We start from the raw sequence: 8,122 nt of genomic DNA, 5'->3' as shown, positions 1-8,122 counted from the left end.
TTTCTTTTCCATGTTGTCTGCTCCCTTTCATTTTTGATAAAAAAATTTATTGAAATTTATCAATGACAAACAGACATAAAGCTCAAAGTTTGGCTTTCTAAGGGGCAAGAGAAAAACCAGTGCAGATGTTCTTTTATACAGATGATACATGGGCTAGGAAATAACACGTCACTTCTAAAGCAATCCAGAAGAGGGACATGAAAGCAAACCTGGACATTCACTAGGAATTTGCAGTCATTTTAAATTTCCACTAGATAAGGAAATATAATTTTGGGTTAGTTTTTCCAGGCTCGGGTGTATGAAAAACAAAAATAACAAAAAACTCAGTCAAGGGATGTCTTGGTCGCTGTCCCCTAAGTGTCTGCCTTCACCTCCTTGCTCAGTGGGGAGCCTGGTGCTCCCCCTGCTTGTGCATTCTCTCTCTCTCTCTCTTTCTGACAAATAAATAAATAAAATCTTAACAACAACAACAACAAAACAGTCAACATGCAGTAATGTCTCCTGCACTTAGGTTCGTAAAAATGGTCTAAATACAGAAGTACATGTGGAAGAATTCCCTTGTCATTTTTTTTTTTTTTTTTTAAAGATTTTATTTATTTATTTGAGAGAGAGAGAATGAGAGCGAGCACATGAGAGGGGATAGGGTCAGAGGGCAAAGCAGACTCCCTGCCGAGCAGGGAGCCCGATGTGGGACTCGATCCAGGGACTCCAGGATCATGACCTGAGCCGAAGGCAGTCGCCTAACCAACTGAGCCACCCAGGTGCCCCCCTTGTCATTTTGTAAAACAAAATATTATAATTTTTTTACAGAACAAGATAAGGCAGGTTTTTTTTTTTTTTAATCTTTCAAAGAGGTTGACGTTTGAGGGCTTGCTGCTGCTTTTTAAATTACAATGGCCAAATCCATTTTACTCATAACACATAAGTAAGCTTGTTGTTTTCCATTCTCTGACTCATAACTCTGAAGAGTGACATCAGAGTCATCTCCATAGAGCAAAGCCCACCACCATCTGTGAAGAGGGAAAGAAATGAGAGAGGGGGAATGTCTCCCAACCATTGCCAAAATAGGCCTTTAGGTTGCTATTTACAAACCAGGGCACTAGATGCCTCTAGCAGGCCCAAGAAATGCAGAAGTCATAGGAACCAGAGCAAGAGGTAAGATGTGGCTGGTGCTCATCCCCTTCTGGGCTTTGAGAAACCAAACGGAGGCCAGGCATGACCTTTGAACTAACTCCAGAGACTCGGGAAATACCAGGAATTGTAAGAGCCCTCCAAACCATCCTCTGAGAGTAAGGAACAAATGCTCACTTGGTGATTACTCAGCTATCGCATTTATAGGGACAAAACCAGACACAAAGAAAAAGTAGGGGGGAAAACAGTGGCACTAAAAATAGTATTTTATTCCACTCCCTCCTGCCCTCCCTTCCCTCACAACCCCCAGTACACTTCTCCCCTCTCATTCCAACAGCAACGTTACAATCAGAAGAAAATAAGTTTCAGGGGATAGGATTTCTGGAGAGGCGTGGTATGGGTAAAAACAGTCAATCACAATAAGTTTTTAAAATAGGTTATTCCACTTAGTCATCATCTTCTCCTTCATATTCAAGTTTTCATTTTCACTTCTGATCCTGTTCTTCTTCACCAGCATCTTCATCTTCCTCATCTTCTACTTCCCTGTGGTTATAATCTTCTTCATCCTTCTCCTCTTCACTCACGTCTTCTTTTTTCTTCCTCCTCCCCTTCATCCTCCTAGTGTTCCTCTACCTTAGCATCTTCATCCTCCTCCTCCTCCTCATCACCCTCCAGGCCCTCCACATTGCCCTCGGCATCTGAGTTGGGGACCTCCTTGCCATCCTGGTCATAGCCATTGAGAAACGTGAGCTGCAAAGGGAGCTTGAACACATTTTCTTGATAATCGTTCAGACTGGTGACCTCACAACTGAAAAGGTCTAAACTCTTGAGGTTTCCTAACTTTCTCAGTGGCTCTACTGTGCGGAGGTCTTTAATTCTGTTGCCATTTAAATATAGATGTATGAGGTTTGGACACCTTTCTGCCAGTACTTCCAGGCCCTCTGAGATTCTGTTATTGCTTACTTCAAGTTTAAGTTTAACTTTGGTCACTTTGCGTCTGAGGTGAGGCCTGCATTTTGTACTGAAGAACTCCAGTTCTTCAAATTCATCTGTGAGTCTTTCAGTTTTGCCTCCAATTGACGGGTAATTGTCCAGGACAAGCTCTTTCATATCATATCAGAGCCTCCTGTTCCCCAGCTCTAAATGAATCTATTTGTCCATGTCCATCTCCTGCACTCTTTCTCTGCAGTGGCTCCTGGCACTGGTGGAATTCAATCAATCTGCTTCCTAATCATTATGACAAAACCATGCATTTTATATTTTTTACAGCAGCATTCCACTTTGCAGCCTCAAAACAGACCCCATGTGATATAATGACTTAATAAAATAGAAGTATATTTCTTGTTCACTAGTTTAGGACAGGTCCAGAGCATGGTGCTAGTGGAACATTTCCCTATGAGAAGTTATTTAGAGACTCAGTTTAATGATATCTTTGGATCTTAAACATGTGATTTCAGGGTTATCATCATCCATACTACTTAAATAAACTGGGAGGGTTAAGATCATGGAGGGATTCTCATGAAAATGTTCTGGGCTGTACCTGAAAGTGACACATAATAATTTACTAACATTTCATAGAGAGCATGCAGCCACGTGATCACACCTATCTACAAAAGAAGCTAGGATATATAGTCTGTGTAGCTAGGAAGAATAGCATGGTTTTCATGGAAAGCTAGCAGTTTCTGTAATATGTGTTATCAAAGGAAACTTGTAGTTAAAGTAACTAATTTGAGAAATGTTTCTAGGATTAGATGTAAATTATATGGAATTATTAAGTGTTCAAGTAATATTGTGTTAATATCTATATGATTATTTTTTCCAACTGAGGCTTTAATCAAGTTCTAAGTTAATGAATTCTGTAATATGTTGTTATGCATCATATACAGATATCAAATGCTTGACTATCACATTCAAATTTCTTTGTGCATGAAATAGAGGAAAGGAGGTTGGATGACAGATGACATAATGTAAACATGCTATTTATTTTGAAACAAGATACAACTTTATCTTTTCTTTATTCCACATACAATAAATTCCAAATAAACCAAATACTTAGAGTAAAAGTATAACTTATATATTTTATTAGAGAATAAGGGTACATATTTTTGTAATCTTCAACTGGGAAAACTCTGAGCATATGTGAAATTTGTACTAGACAAACACAAAACTTTTATATTAAAATCAGTGAAGATTATCAAGTCTGACAAACAGTAAAAATGGAGTACATAAAAATGAACAGTCTCAGAAACCTGTGGGACATCCTCAAGCATACTAATATGTACAATGGGAGATCCAAAAGAGAAGAGAAAGGAGCAGAATGAATATTTGATAAAATAATGAACACAGCTTCCCAAATTTGATGAAAAAACATTAATATGTACATCCAAGCTCAATGAACTTCATGGAATGTAAAGTCAAAAGTGTCCACACCTAGACACATCATATCAAACTATCAAAAGCCAAAGACAAGAAAAGATGGAAAGCAGCTAAAGAAAAATAACTTATCACTTACAGTATATATTTAATAAGATTAACAATACTTTTTTTTTAAGATTTTATTTATTTATTTGACAGAGAGAGACACAGTAAAAGAGGGAACACAAGCAGAGGGAGTGGGAGAGGGAGAAGCAGGCTTCCCGCTGAGCAGGGAGCCCGATGTGGGGCTCGATCCCAGGACCCTGGGATCATGACCTGAGCCGAAGGCAGACGCTTAAAGACTGAGCCACTCAGGTGCCCCAACAATACTTTTTTCATCAAAAACAATGGATGCTAGGAGACAGTGGGATAACACATTCAAAGTGCTGAAAGATAAAGAATGTAAACCAAAAATTCTGAATCCAGCAAAACTATTTATCAAAGACAAAATAGAAATTAAGACTCTGAGATAAACAAAGCTGAGAGAATTTATCACTAGCAGACCCACACTAAAAGATATACTAAAAGGAGTCCTTCAGACTGTAATGACATGACACTAGATGATAATTTAAATCGATACAGAGAGGAGCACCTGGGTGATTCAGTGGGTTGAGCATCCAACAGTTTGTTTTGGCTTCGGTCACCATCTCAGGGTTGTGGGATTGAGCCTTGCATTGGGCTCCATGCTCATCATGGAGTCTGCCTGTCCCTCCCTCCCACTCACTCACACATGTGCCCTCTCTTTCTCTCAAATAAATAAATTAAAAAACAATTTTAAAATATCCATACAGAGAGATAAAGAGTACCAATAAAGGTAACTAGATAGGAATATATAAAAGATAGTATAAATGTATTTTTGTTTTTAACTGCTGTAATCCTATCTTATTTTAAAGACAACTGCATGAAATAATGCTTATAAAACTGTTGATTAATTTATGATGTATAAGGATATAATTTGTATGACATTAATAGCATAAAAGAAGAGTGGAGGGAGATATATTGAAGCAAACTTTTATAATCCATTAATGTGTTAAAATCTGAAGCTGATTATTTTAAGTTAATATGGTCATTGTAATTCACAAAGAAAATGCTAAGAAAGCACCTCAAAATAAAAGACAAAACAAAAATTAAAATGGCAATTATAAAATAGCTATTTAACACAAAAGAAGGCTGTACTGTAGGAATAAAGGAATGGAAAGTTTATAAAACCTAAAAATGGCAAAGTGTCAGACATAAATATTATCAGTGATTATGTTAAATGTAAATACACTAACCATTCCAATCAAAAGAGAGCTAAAAAAAATAATGATCAAATTATACTGCCTAAAGGAGACATTCTCTAGTTTGAAAGTAAAAGAATGGAAATAGATATCTCATGCAAATAGTAACTAAAAGTGAGTTGGAGTACCTCTATTAGACAAAAACAGAATTAAGACAAATTTCTAAAGATAATAGAGATAATAAAAGGCATTTTATAATAAATATTAATGCCTATCAAAAGGGGTCCAAAATATATGAAGAAACAGAGGGGAGAGATAGATGAACAAGAATACTTAGAGATTTCAATACCCAATTTCAATAATGAATAGAAGAACAAGGCATAAATTTCACAAAGAAACAGAAGATGTGAACATTATAAACCAACTACACCTAACAAATATTTATGGAATGCTAAGCCCCAAAACAGCACAACATACATTCTTAAGTACATAAGGAATGTTGTCCAAAATAGACGTGGTTAGGGCACAAAACATAATACATTCAAATAATGAATTTTGTAATAATTTTTAAATTATTACAATAAACTTTAAATTTATTGTAACACATTTTAAAGGTTTGAATAATATAAATAATATCCTCTGTTCCTAATGAAATGAAATTAAAAATCAATAACATGATAGAGATATTCAAAAATGTGGACATTTCACAACACATGCCTTAATAAGCAATGTGTCAAAGACAAAATCATAACGGAAAATAGAAAATACAATTAGATGAATAGAGACAAAAACAGCACTAGCACTTATGGAATGCAGCAGAAGTATTGCTTGGCAAAAAATTTAAACCTGTAAACACCTATATTCAAAAGGAAGAAAGATCTCAATTCGATAATTTAAACTTCCATCTTAGGAAAATAGAAAAGAGCAAACTACATCAAAAGCAAGAGTAAATAATAATAATAGTAAATAATGTAAATAATAATAACGATAAGGGCCAAAATAAATGAAACAGAAAAATAGAGTCAATGAAACTAAATATTAGTTCTTCGAAGATCAACAAAATTTAGAAACCTTTAGCCAGACTGACCAAGAAAAGGGGAGGGAAGATTCAAACCACCAAAATTAGGAGTGAAGGGCGATATCACTACAGAGCTTATAGAAGAGCAAAGGGAAATAAGGAACAATATAGATTGCATGCCAACAAATTATATAAGCTAGATCAAATGGACAATTCCTAAAAATACACAAACTAATAAAACTGACTCAAGAATAAATAGAAAATCTGAAATAACCTGTAACCAGTAAAGATACTGAATTAGTAATAAAACATCAACTAATGAATAGTAAAAAATAGATATTGAAGTAGTAATAATCAAATTGGTAATAAATCAGTTCCCGATGGCTTCACAGATGAATTTTATTAAATATTTAAGGAATAATTAACACCAATCCTTCACAAATTCTCTGAAAAAGTAGAAGAGGGAGTTAATACTTTCCAATTCAGTGTATATGGAAACTACAAAGTATTATCGAAAAACAAGAAAGGGGCGCCTGGATGGCAAAGGTGGTTAAGCATCTGACTCTTGGTTTTGGCTAAGGTCATGATCTCAGGGTCATGAGATTGAGCCCTGCATCTGGTTCTGTGCTCAACCAGGGAGTCTGCTTCTCTTCCTCTGCTCCTCTCCCTTGCTCAGTCGCTTTCAAATAAATAAATCTTTAAAAAAATTAAGAAAGACCTAAATAAATGAAAAATAGCCCATATACATGGATTATAACAATTAATATTGTTAAGTTGGCAATACTCCCCAAATTGATTTACAAATTTAGTGTAATCGTCTGTCAAAATCCCGTCTTCTTTTTTTTTTTTTTCAGATATCAACAGGATGATCCTAAAATTCATATGGAAATGAAAAAAGCCTAGGATAAACAAAACAATCTTGGAAAAAAAAAAAAGTTGGGGGATTCACACTTCAAAATGCAATATTAGGCTATAGTAATCAAGATAGTGTGGTACTGACAGAAATATAGACACATAATTAATGAAATAAAATGAAGAGTCCCACTAATAATCACTTGCAGTTGTAGTCAATTGATTTTCAACACAGGTGCTGATAAAATGTAGTGGGGGAAATAGTATTTTTGACAGTGGTTTAGATGCAAGTGAATGCAGTTGAACCCCAACATCAGACCTTTTACAAAATTTAAGTCAAAATATAGATGTAAGTTAAAAGTCAAAGCTATAAAACTCTTAGAAGTAATTCTTAAAAGAAACTAGATATGAAACAAAAAACACAAGGGAAAAATTGATTTCATTAAAAATTTTAAAAAGAAAAAAAATGTGCTTCAAAGGATTCTACTAAGTGAAAAGATAACCCCAGAGTGGGGTAAGATATTTGCAAATCATATGTCTGTTAAGAGGCTTGAATCTAGAATAATATATATAAAAACTAATACAACTCAACAATGAAAAGATAACCCAATATAAAATGAGAAAATATTTGAATAGACATTTTCCAGTGATAATATACAAATGGCCAGTAAGCATATGAAAAGATGCTGAACACATTAGTCATTAGGGATATGCAAGTCAAAAGCACAATTAGATAACACTCCCTTCCCAGTAAGATGGAAATAACAAGTTGTAAAAATCTGGAAAAATTGAAACTCTCGGGACGCCTGGGTGGCTCAGTCGGTTAAGCGTCTGCCTTCGGCTCAGGTCGTGATCCCAGGGTCCTGGGATCGAGTCCCGCATCGGGCTCCCTGCTCCGCGGGGAGCCTGCTTCTCCCTCTGCCTCTGTCTCTCTCTCTCTCTGTCTCTCATGAATAAATAAATTAAAAAAAATCTTTAAAAAAAAAAAATACTATTTAAAAAAAAAAATTGAAACTCTCATACATTGTTGATAAGAAATCCAAAATGTTGCAGTTACTTTGTAAAACAGTTTGGGAATTCTTCAAAATATTAAAAATAAAGGTACCCTATGACCCAGCTATTCCACTTCTAGTTATACATATAAGAGAATTTAAAACATATATACACATAAAATTTGTTCATGAATGTTCATAATAGCATTATTCATAATAGCCAAAAACAAAAAACTAGAAACAACATGAAGGTCCATCAACTAATGAATTAAAATTATGTGATGTATCCATATAATGGAATATTAGCCATCAACATGAACTATGATAGATATTACAACATAGGTAAACCTTGGAAAAATATGTTCATTGAAATAGGCAACTCCCTAGAGATAGATATTAGATTTATTTTTGCCAGGAACTGGGGAGAAGGTGAATGGAGAATGACTGTTAATGGCTGCAGGATTTCTTTAAGGATGATGAAATGTTTTAAAATT

At 35.0% G+C, this 8,122-nt stretch overlaps 1 pseudogene; it reads right to left on the bottom strand.

Moving 5' to 3' along the window:
* Positions 1-1,616: 1,616 nt before the first annotated feature.
* Positions 1,617-2,298, bottom strand: LOC116639790 (annotated as a pseudogene).
* Positions 2,299-8,122: the final 5,824 nt, after the last annotated feature.

This window comes from Phoca vitulina, unplaced genomic scaffold (genome assembly GCF_004348235.1).
Source record: "Phoca vitulina isolate PV1807 unplaced genomic scaffold, GSC_HSeal_1.0 scaffold2, whole genome shotgun sequence".
In the NCBI taxonomy this organism is placed as follows: domain Eukaryota; kingdom Metazoa; phylum Chordata; class Mammalia; order Carnivora; family Phocidae; genus Phoca; species Phoca vitulina.
The sequence above is the reverse complement of the archived record's forward strand: the minus strand, read 5'-3'. Positions and strand labels throughout refer to the sequence as shown.